Here is an 18744-nt window from a genome sequence, read left to right on the forward strand (position 1 = left end):
GCAGGTGTATAATTAGATCAGTGTGTACTGACTTTAGGAAGACAACTCTCATATACACAAAACTTCTAGCATATTCCAGAAATAGTCTAGGTAGCAATAAATGTTAGTTTCCTTGAATATTTCCAGCCACATAAAAGTCATTCCTTTTGTTTTTAACTTACTGACTCTTCCAGCCCTAGGTCTATATTCTTAGGTCTATATTCTTCCCAACAGAGCAATGAAGAATGAATTTAGAGTCTACTGTCACTTACTGAGAATCTAGTATGTGCCATGTTATCTCTTTTATCTCCCCATTATTCTTTGTATTAGGCACTTTTACAGCCTTCCTATATGGAAGTTCTTGAAACATTTGTAGACATCCTTAAGCAGTCTTTTCAAGCAAAGCAACCTTAGCTCTGTCTATTGCTTCTCGTGTGATAAGGTTTTAAGGTTTTTCAAAGTTCCAGTTGCTTTCCCTAGATCAGACCTGAGTTTCCTAGTATGGTGCAGTTTCTCATATTCAATATTTAAATACTTCATATGTAAGCATGTTATCATGTAGCAAATTATCTCTTTTGTTCTGGACACATTATTCCTATTACCTAAAATTGCCCTCAACTCCCAGCCATATAACTGTTGTTCACATAAACTGATGTCATAACAAGTCTCCCTTGACATGATTTTTTTAAACTGAAGTGTATTTTGCATCTGTTCATATTAAATATCATTTTAGTAGTTTTAGTCATCTTCCCAATCTGTCATGATTTCTTTGAACTTTGATTCTATCTTCCTTTCTTTTTATTAGCTATTCCTCCCATATGTCTATCATCTGCAAAGCTTTTAATTGTGCTTTTATGTCTTTATTGAAGTGGCTGATAAAAATTTGGAGAACAGATTCCCATAATAATGCATATAATACTGATGTTTTATATTTGTATGGTGCTAAAGCATTCACAAAGCATATTCATGTACATGATCTCATTTGATACTATAATCCTAAGTGATAGGAAAGTCAACATTTTTGTTTTTTCTCTTTTACTGTGGATATGTGAAGAGAACATAAGCCACACTGTAGAGAGTTAGTACTATAACTTGTGTTTTAAAGAGGTTTTTATTTGTAATTCTAAGCAACTATGAATTTGAATCTCCTTTCTATTACCATTTGGCCCATATTCATGCATCTGCATCTGTAATTAACTTCATGAAGCAGGAAAGGCTAATTCTTTCTTCTGGGGGGTGGCGGGAGTCAGGGGGCGGGAATGGAGTTAAAACAGGCAGAAGACACCAAAGAGAAAAGGTGCCCTTCCAACAGAAGAATGGGAGAGGGAAAGGGAAGCCAGTCAGCCTCTGACTCTGTAAATACAACATGAACAAAATAGGACTTGAGAAGGAGGATCGAGAAAGCTGATGTGGAATCTGCTGGTGGTGGGGTAGGGGTGGGTGTGTGGGCGCGCGCATGCACACTTGCACACAAAGAACCATGTGGCAGATCTCTTAGTGAAATATAAGGTGCTACATATTCCTGGCTTTGAAGCCTAATCTGAAAGTCTAAGAACATGTTTGGTGAGGAATCTCACTGACTGAAAAATGTCAATTTTGTCAATAAACATACAAGGCCAGGACTGGGTAATATGCCCCTCTGCTATGAGCTCTGACTTAACCCATGCTCACTCCTATGAGGCTTCACACCCAAGTGATGAGCAACAGTGAAGAACACAAGGTACTTTGGTTACCTACAGCATAGCAACTCTGCTCTCTAGCAACAGGAATGGGGGTGAGAAAGTGCTTGAGTATTGAAATGCAACCCTATTCTTATCAGGTTAAAACCATGGTGGTAACCAAAGAACTTGAAAAAATAGCTATTAGATTGAATCATATAAAATTATGAATTTTTGACTTTTATTGATCCATGACTATTTCATGAGGTTCACTCATTATCTTTCAGTTATGTTATAAAAGATTTTAAAAGGACCAAGATAAGGAAATGTGCCTAAAGTGTTTACCAGAACTTTCTTCCTTATAAAGTTCTTTTGAAAAAATAAATAATTTTAGCTGGGTTTTGTTATCCTAGATGAACAGTATATTAGTTCACAACCACCATAGCAAATCTGTCAGATCATTAAGTATTGGAAACATATATATATTGAGGATTTTCTATGTTCTTGGTACTATAGTAGTTGCTAGGGATGGCTAGAGGTCAGACAAAATCAAATTATAATATAATAAAATTAATTTAAGATAAAAATATGGAAATGTAGAGAATACTTTTATAGATCAGTCAATGTAAGGGAGATAAGGTGACAACAGATGTGAATTCTGAAGGACCAGTATGAGTTATCCAGATAGATAAGAGAGATAAAAGGCATCGAGGCCAGGTGATGGAGAGTTTGAGAGAATTTGGAAATATTTTCTTTTATTGATATTATTACTTGCTTATAATGTTAATTAACCTTGACCTGATGAAAATTTTAAATATCTCTAATTTTTTGAACAGGTACCATCAACACTTCAGTTATTTCCTTTTGATTATTTTGCATTTAATACCCCTGTGTTTTATATTTAAGGAGCTAAGCTGGTAAAGTTTTTTAAAAAGGCAAAGTTGTGCCTTGATTGAGTTACCTAACTTTATTTGCATAGCTATGTACATTTTAAAATAGAGCACAATATCACAACAAACAATAATATCCCTGCCATGTTACTCAGAGGTATGATTACACAATTTAAAACTCAATTTTATTGTGTATATATGAAGACTGATTTTTGATTGCTCATTTTTTCCCAAACTCATAACAATTTCATTCTTCATCTTAAAGTTCTAAGGTTCAACTATATTTGAATTATCTATAAAAATCATAAGTATTTTCTCTGTATGAAAATTTTCCCCATAGCTTATAACTTGAAAATGACTAAAGCAATTTGTGCACTAAAAAAAGGTGGGGAGGAAAACCTCTTTGTTCTCAGACAAGGGCAAGTGAGTTAGAGAATCAAAGGATAATATCTTGAAGGGAAAGGTTGAACAGGTCAAAACAGAAGGTGATACTGGATGTTGTTTTGAAATGCCAACAATAGTATCCCTTCCTACTTGTCTTTCTGGTGACATGGTCTGGAATAAAACTGTCAGGGGATACCATCCCAGGGTCTCTCCACAGACCCTCTTTAAGAGCCATAAAGACACAGTGTTCTCCATCTCCTCTCTTCTACTTTGGAATAAGAGAAGCACATATGATTGAAGATTGAAAGGAAAGTTAAAATCTAAGCCAGGCAACAAGGCGCCAGCTGAAAGGGCTTGTTCACCCTGCAGTGTAATGAAAGACATTGGTTCTGAGGTGAAAAATAGGCTTTGTTGGAGACTTATGGTTGCCTAGAAGTTTGCAATCAAAGAGGGGTCAGAGTCTGATGTGGTTGCGAGCAAGTGGTGGTTCCTCTGTTGCATTGCTCCCCTGTGATGCAGAGGCCAGATACAGGCATAGGTGCTGAACTGGGAGGTCCCCAACAGAAGGCTTCCAGGTGTGCTCTGCCAAAGTAGTCAACTCCAAAGGAAAATGAGGTTCCTACTACAAAGACAGTATGAGTGAGACTTGTGACCTTTTCCTGCAACTTTTGTTGTTCCTACCAATAGCGTTCTTTGCCAGGCAGCACCTGATGAGCCATGTAAATGTATACTCAATGCTTTACTGTACTGTTTGGAAACCTCAAAATCTAAACTATTAATGAAGTGGGTTTTGTTAAAGGTATATAGACTGCCTAATCATAATACATGAACATGTCTTTTCTGGAAACAGAACCTGATTTAAACAGGACCTTACTCAGATATTAATAGTTATGTATCGAAAGCCAATAATACATTTTGAAATGGTGTGGTGAGAAAATACAATGTTATAAAGCCATGGGAAGATCTCAACATTAGATACCATGAACTAAAATATTAATAGACTCAAAGTTAAGGTGGTCATAGGTAGCATACAATGAAAGCTGAAAATTAGGATAGAAGGGGACGTGGCAAAGAAGTGGATGTCACATAATCACTGGTTCCAGGCTTGCACAGCCTAGTTGGAAAATTGCTGCAGATTCAGCATAAGTACAGGATCTAGGGAAATTAAATAGTACTTGAATAAGGTGGCTTATATTTTGTCAATTTGATGGTATATTGCTATCAAACTGAACTAAATTAAATTGTTACATGAAATTCAGTCATCTCTCACATTGTAGTAAGAGTTTGTTGTGCATTAAACCATCTGCCCTACCCTAAGCTTTGGGGTTGAGGTAATCTTAGGACTGAGGGGGAAGATAAAAATATTATATCAATTAAACAGGCTGAGAAAAAAGTTGAAAGCAGGGATTGCATCTTGGAATAGTTTGTCTTAAGCCAGAAATTCCACTGTCCCCACCAGACTTTACTTGCTCTTTGAATTGAGACATTGGAGAAGGAAAGCTACCATTTATTGTAGGTAAAGTAACAGTGTTGTACAAAACTGAACAGTGACTTGTAACAGTGTTGTACAAAACTGAATAGTGACTTTGTGTCCACCATGGCTTCTGTAAGAGAATAAGAATAGTCAAAGAATAGTTTTCAGTCTCACCACAGGGAGACTGAAGAACACCCTTTACCTGGATCCATGTAGTGCTAACATTTTGATTGGATTGCTTTATCTACAAAGATATTTTGAGTGGAAGATAATTCAGAGGTTCCTGAATGCTTGACTTTTCTCCCAATCAAAAAGAGATACTGTTCTGTCCTTTCCCTTTTCTTTGCTGCCTTACTTTATCCCCAAGCCCAGGGAAGCCTCCTCTTTCTTTGCTGGGCTGGCAAGGCACATTCTTCTCTGGCCTTCTAATGGAAACTACTCTCCCTAAAGCCCTTAGCATCTAACATTACTAAGGTTATTTCCTGAGTTTGTCCCCCTCTTTTCAGGCCTAATGTGTCATTATTGAGCTATCTGCAATCTGAGTCCAGCTTCTACAACTTGTGACTTGTTAGAGCCTTTTTTCTTTCCCTTACAGCTCCATATGCTTGCTTAATTTTAACCCTCAGCCCCCACAAACCTCTTTCCACTGGCTGCCCCTCCCATCTGGAAGCAGTCCTCCCCCAATTACATTAGTATTAAAAAAATATCCTTATTCAGTCCACACTTGTGATATAGTACTGTATTATTCTCTCTCCCTCTGGAAGCTGCACATTTGCATTTTATCACATCCACCTCGGCCCATATGGGGTCACCTTTCAATCCTCTGATATTTTTAGAGAGGATTTTGCTACAATCGTTAGTCTGATATTTGTGGGTTTTCAGCTGAAAGTTTGGCTTTCTAGTGACAGGCTGCCACAGAGATGGAGAAGCGGATTATAGCTATTGTCAAGAAGGAAAAGTATTGCTTGAAATTCTAGAAACCTGTTGTCTTCTCTTTCCTCCTATGTGTTGAACTGTTAGGTAGAGTATGAATTAGTCATGAACATGGCTGAGAGGAAGTAATGCACCAAGAAAAGAGGGGGCCAGATGCGGAATCTTGTGTTAGAATTTTCTGAATTCTATTAGCACTTTCACCAATGAAAATTCTTGGGGGAAATTGTTGGTTTTAGGGTACTAATAACTTTCTTTGGCAGGACATATTCAAGGTATTACTTTTGATCTAGATACACTTAATGAAGCACTGAGAATATGGAGTGGCGCGATATGTCGATTTGCATTATCTATTCATCTCATTGAATAGCTGTTTCAAAGTTAGGTATTGCTGGCCATCAGTTTACTTGCTTGTAAAATAAGGATGGTGGATTTGATTATCCTAAAGGTCTAATTCAATCTCTTTCTAACTGTGCATGACCACTCTGAAGCATGTTGGAGAATAGAGTCAGAAAGTCCTGCCTTAGAAGAGGAAATTGCGGAAATAGGACCAGGAGTATTTACACTCTTTGTTTCTACATAGAATTATCCAACTTAAATGAAGAGAAGTAAATTTCTTATTTCACACCCCAAATGACTATAGCTGCTTCCGCCTTCTAAGGAAAATTGGAGAAAACAATCTTTATGTACTTTTCCTTTACACTCATGGAGATTGGCTGTGAGGATAGAAAGTAAGGCTATCTTAAACCTTTTCTAGACCATTTCTGTTCTTTTGAGGGGCCTGGAAGAATCTGTTGCCCAAGTGAATCTTTAGGTATGCACTAGCAGGCTTTGAGCTGGGTAGGTGGTGCAAAGAGCTAAGTGGCTCTGCATAATCATGATAAACTGAAAGGGAGTGCCCTTTCTGGGAGGCAATAGGAAGGAACTCCAGAGAATGGTGAAGCCAGGAGGTTTTAGGCCGCCAAGCAAGATGAAGTAAACACCCTTCAGGACAGTCTGCTCCATACAAATACCATAAGTGAGAAGGTTTGAGTAGAAAGAGGAGATCAGCTAAAGCAGAGTTTGTTGGGAGATAGAGCTCAAAATCAGAAGAGATGGTTTGCAAACATTTTGAAATGAGCATTGGGCATTTGGTATAGTGGAATCAAGCCACATAGAGAGCATGTCATATTTACCCAATTGTTTCTAGTTTCTAAAGAAAATTACCACCCATGGGGCACACTTTTCACATACTTTTTGTTCTTATGCCTGAAAGTTGTAGGAAGTCCTGCACATATGATCATGTTTACCCTTAAAATGTAACATAATCAACTACAAGGGTTTTATGCAGCAGTTTATAAACTATGAGGACTAATTAGATATAGTCCATACAACACATTTCTAAGGGAGATGTTTCTATATCATAATTTGTATCTATAATATAGAATTAATACTCTTTTACTATATTTAATTTTTTCAGATATAATGTTGGAGTCATTGTAAATATTCAAATCTATTGGCACACCCTCAAACATTTTTAAGTTCCTTGGAAACTTGGGAGCCATTTAGTTTGATAATCAATACTAACTAGATGGGACTGCTAAATTACTTGATGTCATAGCTTTAGAGAAAAACACTAACTTTTATTGAAAGCATATTAACAGTGCTTTAGTACTGTGCCTGGCACATAGTAATTATGCAATAAATACTAGCTATTGCCAATATTACTATTTTTGCAGTTGCTATTATGTACCAAATATGATCCTTTTCACAATTATTATCTCATTAAAGCTAAACAAGTTAAATACAATTATCCCAATTTTATAGAAAAGGAGTTTCATGTTCTAATAAGCCTAGTATTGCATACTTACCTATATTTTAATAAATAGCAAATACCAAAGTCGCTATTCAGACCCAAAGTGCATGCTCCTTCCATGATATAAATTTTTATAAACTCAGTCTACTTACCACTGGAAATGAAGTAATTGTAGGTGGTACATAGCAAAATATTAAAAATTTTACTATTTAATAGATTTACATTGATTTTAAATTATACAAGAAAATACTTATGATCAAAAATTTCTGGATATAGCAGTGATTATTGTTTTCTTAAAACATTTTTATCAGAGTAAAAATGCACATTTAACTTCAAAATAATGACACTGCTCTGGAAAAAGTAACAAAGGAGGTAGATGTATGGCTATATTTGAGATGACACTACAATACATTCATTTAATGGACTTCTCAAACCTTTCCTCAGGAACTCACTGATGGCTTAAACACTAGAAAAATCCACTCACACACTCACATATTTAAATATATCACAAAAATGTAATCTACTAAATTGTTATTATAAAGGAAATTCCATTTTAAAAGCAAATAAAACATCTTATATGCTTTAACATTACTGTTCCATCTTTCCCCTCACTTACTACTTCTCAGACTAACCCTCTGCCTCACTGTGATGGCTCTGGACAGGTGAACAAGGTTGTTGTCAGAGCATTTTAGAGACTTAATCCACTTTAAATGCTGAATTTTATTTAGGCCATCATTCTCCAAGAGGGTCATCATAATGTAGTGACATTGGCAAACACTTTCGCCACCCCTATTTGTTTTCCTATCTGTTGAAGGCAGCCAGTGACCCCTCTCCTTTAGTGTGGGATGGACCAGGTAACTTGCTTCTAATGGGTAGAATTTGACAAAAGTGATATATGTCTCTTCCATGATTAAATTACAAAATATTGTGACTTTCATCTTACTGAACTATCTCCCCTTTGAGTTCTCCATTTGCACCTCGATGAAAAAAGATGTCATGTTGGAAAGGCTCACCTAGCAAGGGACTGAAAGGAGTCTCCAGCCAAAAGCCCGCAAAGACCCAGCTGGACTGGGCCTGAGTTCCTGACCTACAGAAACTGTGAGAAAATAAATGTTGTTTTAAGCTCCTAAGTTTGGGAGTAACTTGTTATGCAGCAGTAGAGAACTAATACACTGGTTTACTAAGTTAGGCTTTCAAAAGGCCACCATATGGCCCTTTGAAAAAAGTACAACCCACAGTTGTACTTTACTCACTTAGAGAGAATTTGCCATCCTATATGTTTTACTGACCTTTTACTGCCTGCAAGATGTTCCTCATCTCTAACCTCACACTATCTCACCTCCAGTTATTTCTGGTAACTATCCTGGGTGACTTTTCTCTCACACTTGCTTATAAATAAGTTCTATCAGCTACAGGGTAGTTTCTGTCTTTTCCCCCTCTCTGTCTATATGCCTTCTCCTGATGAGCCATCTGCTGCTGAGCCCTCTGTTACCAATGGAGCTAAGAAAAAATTTCTCAGCCCTACCCCTGGTAAGGAATAATTCAGCTGCCCCAGTCCATGAATGTCTACTTTTTCTGGGCACTGACAGAGAGGTGCTGGAGGCTTCAGCATATCAGGGCAATATAGGAAAATCTCTGTAGTCTTGTGATAAGGTAAAACGACCCCAAGTCCTGAGTTGAAGAAGACAGAGAGACTATTTCCCCATTTTTTACTTTAAACTTTTCTTCTTTTATTACATAAATATTTAAAGCTATAAATATTCTCTTAAATACTGCCTTACCTGCATCTCACAAGTTGTGAGGAGCTATCTTCTCTTTTTTCCTTCATTCACTTTTCTCTTGGTGATTCAGTTTGGTTAGTTTCTATGCCATGTTTTTAAGTTCACTGATTTCGTCTTCTGCTGTGTCTAATTTATGTTAAACTCATTCACTGAATTTTTAAGTTTGGATACTGTTATTTTAAATTGTAAAATTTATTTTTTCATATACCTTTTATTTCTTTCATCATTACATTCATGTTTTCCTTCAAACACTTGAACATACTTATAATAGCTCTTTAAATGTTCTCTACTCTAATATCTCTATTCTTTCTGACTCTGTCTCCATTGACTGATTTTCTCCTGATTATAGGTGCATTTTCTTGCATCTTTCATCCTTGCAACTTTTGAATGCCTACTAGACAATATAAAAATTATATTGCTGAGTTTGGAATTATGTTGTCTTTTTTTTAAGAGTTAGTATTTGCTTATACAAGCAGTTAAAATTACTTGCAAATCAGCTTGCTCATTTTAAGGCTTGCTTTAAGCTTAAGCCTTGTTTATTAGTTTAGGCCTAGGGTACCCTTTCCTGCAGGTTTTTAGTCGTTTTTAATACTTCTACTACTAAAGCAGGAACATTCTGGGACCTCCACTAAATGGATTATCCACTATGGTTGATGGGAAATCAAATGATTTCCAAGCCTGTGTTATTTTGGGGAATTGTTCAGATTAAAATTCTTTAGTAACTGGATTATTGTTTTGTTTCTTTCACGGCAGTTCTTTTCCCACTCTTATGAAGATCCAATTATGCAGGCTTAGGGTACATTCAGCCAAAGTCTTAAGGAACCCTTATGCAATTTCTGGATATATTTATCTAAATAGCGCCCTCTTCTCTGATATGTTATCTTACAAAGTCCAACCACCATGGTCCCCTCAACTCTCATTTCTGGCCCCTCAAATGAGAAAAATTATTGTGTTCTTTTTTTATTTTTCTTTCCTGTGCTTTGCAATCCTATGGCACCCATTGTTTGTTTACTTTTCTCAAAGGTTAAAGTCTAGCTTATTGTCTGAAAATAGCTTTTTTCCATTTTGTACAGTTTTATATTTTATAAAATTCTTTAGTTATTTCAGCAGAAGAACAAGATTCTGCCCAGTTGGTTCCCAAACAGATCTTCCTTGTATCCCAATATCTTGAAAAGAATGAAAATAAATTGACTTATCCATTCATACTTGTCTTCTTCTTAGAATAGGACATAAATTCATTGGGATTTAGCTGGAAGGTGACTACAGGTTACAGGCACCAAGTTATACTCAGAATCTACTTTTCCCTTTTAGAAAATCCTTCATTAATTCATGCCTTCTGCCTCCTCCTCCCTTCCTTTAGAATTAGTTTTCACTTAAGAGTCTTTGATTGCTCATGCAAATAGATGCTTCTCAGGACAGTGCCATCAGACTGCCTGCATCTAAGCACTGGCTATGCTTAGGCTTAGGAGTTTCGACCTTACCTCTCATTCTTTATGCAGTTGTGAGAGTCACCTATTCTAACACTCTGGCTCATCCTTCCTCCAACTGAATATTTGAGGTAGGCAAAAGAACTTGTTTTCAGTTCTTTTCTTTAAAGATTTGCTTTTAAGAGATGACCATTCTTTGGTGTTTACCTCCTGTTTATAATCTTAGGGAAAATATGCTCCCTAAAGCAAGGGTTCTTACATGTTAGCAGGCTAAAGAATCACATGGGCAGCTATTAAAGATTCCTATACAGGTAACATTTACTTTTCTAATATTTCTAATATCTGACACTAAATCCCTTTATTTCCTAAGGCTAATGAGAAAGTGATTTTCTGTCATTAATTGGGATTCTTCCCTTCAGGGCATGAAATGATTTTATGAAACTTACTCAAAGCATAACTTTTAGGAAGATAACTCTGTTTTTTGGTCCAAGTATGATGGTTTAATTTTCTAAGACTGCATGATTTTTAAAAGGAAATTGTCCTGTGGTTTTGTGTCACCCTTGCACAGAAGGATCTTTGTCACACCAAGAAGAAGGTGTACTCATATAGTTGCCCTCTGGAAATGTCCCATACAACCAGTTCCCTCCCAAGATTTTCTGTCTCCCTAGGCTCTGTCAAGGAGTAGTGCCAGCACTCCTGGGTTTTGCAGGACCCTCTCTTCTCTCTTGGTTTTCAGGAAGCTCTTCTGCCTCTGTTTGCCCTTTTCTTCACCAAGAACTTGCTTTACTCCTCAAAAATATTATATTATTTTCCATCTTCCTCAGACATAGGTGTTGAGGTGGGGTTGCAATTTCTCCACACTTCCATTAGTCCTGATGTTAAGAAGACACTAACATCTATGTCCTTAAAACAGAAAACTACAAAAAGAAACACACAGACACATAAGTTAATGTCTCAGCACCTTATCTTGCCATACATTTTTTTTTGTTTGTTTGTTTAAGTTCAGTAACCTTCTGGTGGTCTTACACACAATTATTATGCTATATTTTCTAAATAATTTTAGGTATAAGATATAATATGTTATTTTGAAGTTCATGTTATTTTAACTTTTATAATATGTATGTTTACATCTTGCTGCACATCTCAAAGAAAATGATTTCTATTTGCTCACTGGAGATAGAGCCTGAAGGAGAAAGATAGACAAGGGTAATTTTGTAAGAAATTGAAACATCTGACGATTTGGGCAAAAGAGCCAAAAGATCTCCTAATGTGGGAAGTTTTTTATTTCATCAAATGTGCATTTAGTGTCTACTATGGGTGCAATGCATAGCATACTATTTTAAGCATTGTAGATGCTTGCATTTTCACAGACTTTTTTACTGCATTATGCATGCCTCCTACTTTCCAACTCTACACTCCTCTCCTTTCCTTCTGTCTCTCTCTCTGTCTCTATGTGTGAGTCTCTCTCTTTCTCTCCCCTTCCTCTGTCTTCTTTCCTCCATTATTCTATCCCTCCCTTCATGGCTCCTCTCCTAGCATCTCTGTTTTATTCTACCCATCTGCCCAAATTTTTCCCTACTACAAGTTTTTCTCATCTTAATTCAAGTTTCTTTCCCTTGTAATTTTGCTCTACAGCTAGCATAGTGTAGCTATTTTCCACATTTATTCTCATTCTTGACTGTTTCCACCATTCGTATTTATAATTTGTAACTCACATCAAAGTATGTGGACTAATGTGTTCTTCAAAGTGTTTGACAGTAAACAGTGCAGCTATTATTACTTACATGTCACAGGTGAGTTCATTAAAGCACAAATAGATCATGTTAAAGCCATAGTTTAGTAGGAGAAAGTAAAGAATAGAACAAAGATCTTTCAACTCTCAGTGCCAAGTTTTTTTGCAGTTCATCACAATGTCTTTCAAGGCTCTTCTTGTGGTTGGTGTAGCCTTCACAATATGCAAGATTTTGTTGTTCAGGGCCACCCAGATTATTTTAACCACTCACCATCTTGAAGTCAGGGACTGTGTGTTACTCATTACTCCTCTGCTAGGGTAGCACATTCTGAGGACTTATTAGCTCCTTAATTAATGGTTGATAATATAATCCCAAATAATGCACTGGCAAAAGGTAGTACACTGAGGTTGGGCAGTGTGGCAGCACAAGGACAGGGGAGGTTATCTTGGCAATCCTGACATTTGAGTTTACTCATTTTATACATTTCTATACCGAGAAAATGTGAGGAATGCTCAAGCGATAAGTCAGTGTTGCATCTTTCTTCTAACCTGCATGAATTTTAGGTTGTGGACTGCATTAAATGAACATGGAAATGAAGTTCCAATGATGGGAGAGAAAATTACCCTTCCCCCAGAAACAGATTGATTTGATCTTTAACACTGATTATGTATGTTGGTCAAAAACCATGAAGCTTCTTGCCCAACATACACGTAGCTGCCCTTTGATTCTGGAAAAGTTATCACTTTTTCTTCAATAATTCTCCCCTGATATCTGCTTTATTTATGTATCTCCTACTGGTATGAGATAGGAAGTTTTAGCTTGCAGGGAGTGCTGTTCCTCATTTAGATCATGTGGCCAAAGGCTTTACACCTGTGAAGCAGTTCTTAGTTTGCCTAGGCTACTGTTTCACTTCAGAAGAATTCATGCATCACAGTCTTCTTATGCAGCCTCATGAAAATTAACGCCTGTCTCCTCCTTGCTGCAAAGAGATGTATTGAAGATTGATGTTTGTAAGGATTGAACACCTTGGAGTGAGTTGCCACCAATGAAAGTGTTATTAGGTCCAATTTATGTATGGAACAAGGTGAGTGGATTGATTGTGTGGTTTGTTCAAGGTTATATGTTTAAAAATATATAGTTATCAAAGCAAGAGAGAAAGGATGAGTGCACTGAAACTGTCTCCTAACTGAACAGAATTTTTCATTACTCAAAAATAAGTTCTTAAAAAAAAAGCTTTCATGGGTTTCTGCTTTGTTTTTCTGGTGTAAGATTAACAATATACCTGGAATATTCTTTCCATTTCTATCTGCCATTGGGCATAATTTTACTTCCCATAAGGCCCTATTCCAAACTCACCTACTTCCCAAATTAACCTCATCTCTTTGGATTCTGAAGGTGGAACGTGGTTTGAAGAATAAGGGCTCAGAGACCCAGTGTGTCCACAGTAGTGACAAACTCTAAGTCCCAGTTTCTTCATCAGCAAGATAAGGATAATATAAAGTTAGTCCTTTATATGACAGGTTGTAGCCAATGAGATAAGGTAATTTAAAGGTATTTATAAATACCTTTAAATAACTGTATAATTCCAGTTATTATTTTCATTATCCTTACTTTGCTCTGCAGATAATACTCTGTTTGCACTATATTAATATGTCTATTTGCAAATTGCTTTCTAAGCCTGCCCAAGCCTTTTCATGACTTATAAATTCTCCAAGGACAGGATGTTATCTCCCGTTTCTTTTATATCCAGTGTCTCCTGCTTCCACAATAGTGAATTGTCAATCGATAAAACCTTGAATGTAAAGTGCCCTTAGAAGCAAGTGACAGAAAATGACTTTGGATTATCCAGACTATGACATCAGCAATCTAGACAGTGTGCTTCGGTTTGAAGAGTGAGAGCAGGAACTGGACAATGGGGCTGTAAACTGCAGCAGCCTTGACGTGAAACTACAGAGCAAATGGTTATTAGCTTTAGCAACAGACTTTCAGGGATAAAAGGTGAGGGAGGTGAAAACATTTTACTGCTCTACGGATAAAAGCATTACTCCCTTATTAAGCCAGAGCATTCAGACTTCATTGCTTAGCAAGTAGAGAGCAGTGGCCCTACTAGAAGCTCCTGTATTTTTTTCTCTATGAGGTTTATCTTTCTCTTATGCAGTTCACTGGGAATTCATTGCCACTGGCTCTTCCCTAAGGACACTGCCTCCTCCCTCAAAAGCTCAGATCGAAATTCAAACAAAATCTCTTCAGTACAGTTAAGATCATCAGGAAATGTCAAGGAGATTGTTAAAAGATAAACAAAAAAAAGAAAGCAAGAAATCTCAAACCAGTACACTTTGACAAAGCAAACGTTTCTAGCTTGTGAGAGATGCCAATTTGTTTCCAAGGTTCTCAGCTTGGTTGAGCTCTGAACAGATACCTTTACATCTTCAGCCATCTGCTACAGCAACTTCATGAGCATCTTGCCTTGCTTTCCTGCTTCCAAAATAACTCCAATGTGGGTGCCATCTTATTGTCCTGTTGGTCTCTGATACTTGGTTACAACCTGAAGTTTAAAGACTAGAGGAAACCTTCTGGATCTACACCCATCCCCCAAGACCCTTTTACTCAGTGGTTAATTTCATGAGGAAAAATTTTTTCACTGGTTATTGCCATAGCCTGTGCTTGAGATTTCATTTGTCTTATAAATGAGAAATGGCTTGCTCTTTTATACAAAGGCATCTCATTTTTTGGCAACAAAAATTACATCTATGCCACTTGAATTATGCACATGTATTAATAAGGGCTCTTCACACTGAAGAAAATTGGGTCTTACCTTTTCAAGATTCTTACATTAATTTTCAGGAAAATCCATGGATTTGAGGATTTGGGTACCCATATTTTCAATTTCAATCCCTACAGCCCATAATGAAGTAATTACATTATTCCTTGATGCTCTAGCTGGAACTGGCCTATACTGCTATTGCTAGCATATTCAATAAGAAATCATTTACTTTGTTGTAGTTTTTCAGGAATTTCAATGTGTCAAAATTGAGCCCCCAGTAGAAATTCTCTGGTGTATTCAAAGACTGAAAGGAAACTAAATCTACAAAACTTCTTGAAAAACTTAAGAAAGTTTCCCTCAATGACAATTTTCCAAAATTATGAAAATATCACAACCATGATATATTCACTTCTTATTCAGATTTCTCCCATTTTACTTGGACTTGTGTGCTTATATGTATTTAGTACTATGATTTATATGATTTTGTCATCTTTGAGGGCTTGTGAATCCACCACTACAGTCAGGATACTAAACAATTCCAGCACTACAGTGATCCTTTGCAATATCTTTTTATAACCACATCTATCTCCCTCCTGTACCAGCCCCTTGTCCTTAAACCCTGACAGCTATTCATCTGTTCTTTATTTCTTAAATTTTGTCATTTTACATGTTATAAAATGGAATCATATAGTTTAACTTTTATGAGATTGCCTTTTTTTCACTCGGCATAATTTCCTAGAGAGCCATCCTACTTGTTCCTTTCATTAATCATTCATTCCTTTTCACTGATGAGTAGTGTTCCATGGTATGTAAATCTTGTACTATGTTTAATCACACCTGTTAGACAATATACGTGTTGGTTGCAGTTTCATATAAATAAGTAAGTAAATAAATACATAAAGCTGTTATGAATATTTGTTTTTGTGAATTTTTTGGTAAAAAAACATCCTTCATATTTCCGGGATAGAAACCCAAGAGTGTAATTTCTGGGTCATATGGTAATTTCATGTTTAGTTTATAAGACACTGTCAAACTGTTTTTCAGAGGGACTGTTCCATTTTAAATTCCCATCAGTAATGTACAAGTGATCCAGGTTCCCTGAATTTTCACCAGCATTTAAATTGTTGCTACTTTTTATGTTAGCCCGTCTCATAGGTGTGTGTGATCATATCTCACTGTGGTTTTACTTTCTGGTTTTTCAACGGCTAATGGTTTTGAACATCTTTTCATGTGCTTATTTGTTCTCCATGTATTGTATCTTTTTCAATAAAAAGTCTGTTCATGTTTGCCCATTTTATAATTGGATTGTATATTTTTTTTATTATTTTTATGGTTCAACAGTGGGTGTTATTAATATATTTTTATATACTAGCTCTTTGTCAGATATGCAGTTTGCAAGTATTTTCTTTCAGTCTGTAGCATGTCTTTTTATCCTTGTCACATGACTCTCATAGGGAAAAGTTTTTAATTTGATGGGGTCCAATTCATACATCTTTTTCTTTTATGGATCTGCTTTTGTGTCAAGCACAACAACTTTTAATTAGCTCTAGATTTCAAAGATTTTCTACTATTTTTTCTAAAATTTTTATTGTTTTATGTTTTACACTTAAATCTATGATTTACTTTTATTAAATTTTGTACAGGTCTTAGGTGTGAGGTTTGGGTAGAGGTTAATTTTTTTTGCCTATGGATATTCCATGGCTCCAGGACTTTTTGTTGAAAAAAGTTATCATTCTTCCATTAAATTGCTTTCATCCTAAAAAGTAATTTGAGCATATTTCTGTGGATCTATTTCTGGGTTTGCTATGTGTTCATGACCTATAAGTTTATAGCTCTGCCAATACTATACTGTTTTGAATACTGTAGCTATATTGTAGGCCTCTATCTTTGGTAGAACAATTCCTCCCCTTTATTCTTCTTTGTCAAGTTTGTTCCAGCTATTTTATGACCTGTGCCTAAGCTTGTTTACGTCTACAGGAATAACTTGCTGGGATTTTGATACGGATTGCATTAAACTTATAACCCCCTTTGGGGACAATTAACATCTTCACTGTGTTGAGTTGTTTAATCTATGAACATGATGTATTTCTTCATTTATGTAGGTTTTCTTTGATTTCTTTTATCAATATTTTACAATTTTTAGCATACAGATTCTAAGTATACTTTGTTAAGGGTGTCCCTCCCTACATATTTAGTTTTCTTTGAAGCAATTAAAATCAGTATTGTGCTTTTAACTTCAGTTCATCTATTCAGTCCCTGTATGAAATATAATTGATTTTTGTGTGTGGAACTTGTATTCTATGACCTCACTGAGCTTACTTATTAGTTCTGAGAGTTTTTGTAAACTCTTTGGGGTCTTCTATGTAAATAGTTATATTATCTGCAAATAGAGATATTTTTACTCCCTCCTTTCTGATCTGAATGCCTCATAAGAACTTCTAGCTCTGTGGTGAATAGCAAGGCTGGTGAGAGTGCACACTGCTACCTAACTAATGTGTTTTAAAAGCTCACTGAAAAAAATGTGATACATTCTAAGGCATAGACATTATCTTGGTCCAGCTCATTGGAGTAGCCCAGATTGTTACATGTTTATAACCATAACAAATATTGAAAGCTTATCTTTTAATATTTGAGAGAGAAATTTTGGGGCAAATATATAACAGTTTTACATTGCCATATAACCCTGGGAAGAATTTGAAAAGCCTGCAAAATGGAAACTTTTAGCTTAGAAGAAAATAGGAATACTAGAAGTACTCTCTGGCATTGGTGAAGGCTGTCTCATGGAAGATTAGTTCTATTTTCTAAAGATATTCAAACAGAGGCAAGACTATCCTTTCTGAAGAAGGCCTGGAAGGAAGTGCTCCTCTCTGAGACCCAGATAGCCTCTAAGGAGCTGTGCCATTCTCCATTCTGGTAGTCTAGGAGTCGATGGTCCTCTTTCTAAAAACACATTCAGTTGCATTTTTCTTTTATGCAGTTACTGACTCATGCTGTTTGTGCACTTATGACATTGGACACAGATAAAGTTGTCAGCTCATAAAGCTAATTAATAATGGGTGGTCATGGAGATAATAACCCAAGAGTCACCATGACATAAAGAAAACAAAACCTTAAGTAGGCTTAATGGATAATGTGCACAGCAATTCAATCTCGGTCAATTTTTTAATGAATTGCCTTTTTTTTTCTCTTTTAGCCCCATGGTTGCCATTTTTTTTCTTTTCAATCTTTGTATTTTCTCCCCAAAGCAATGCGAGTTATCTTTTGCCCTACACACAAAGAACGGATGCTGTCTTAGAGTTCTAGCTCATGGTGTTATTTGCCTGACTTTTGTGGGTATAGAATTAACAAAAGTGGAATAAAAAGAAGAGAGGGGAAATGAGATGAAGGTGAAAAAAATAGTCACCAGGAAGCAAATATAAAGAAGGCACTCGCTCTCAAACTCACGCACGTGCCGGGCCAGCACCTGAGAGTGACTGTTTCCTTAAATGTTGTGCCATGTTGTACCTAGATGTCTCACCAGGGTCCAGGCTTCAGACTTCTGATTCATCATTAGGTAACACAAGCAGGCAGGTGTCAGCTAGGCAAGGAACTTCTCATTGATAGTTTATAGAAATTTTATAGCTAGTTTTATCAAAATGCAGTTCACTTAAAGAAAAAAATTAATTTGTAATACATAATGTTCACATAGTTTTATCCCTTTATAGTAATTTCTTATACAGTACTTTATATTCTTTTAAGACTTTAAATATTACACTAAAATGATACAAAATCATAATTTTTGTAAGCTAAAAAATTGAATACTATTTCATGTCATTGGTTCAACTTATTACTATATGCTTTAGTGGAAAGAACATGAGCTAAAGAGACATACCTGTGTTTAAATTCTAGATAGGTCATTTGGCAGCTATGACTTTGGTTTTCTTATCTAT

The sequence above is a fragment of the Pteronotus mesoamericanus genome, unplaced genomic scaffold (assembly GCF_021234165.1).
Source record: "Pteronotus mesoamericanus isolate MK-2021 breed Mesoamerican mustached bat unplaced genomic scaffold, CSHL_Meso_final contig_228, whole genome shotgun sequence".
In the NCBI taxonomy this organism is placed as follows: domain Eukaryota; kingdom Metazoa; phylum Chordata; class Mammalia; order Chiroptera; family Mormoopidae; genus Pteronotus; species Pteronotus mesoamericanus.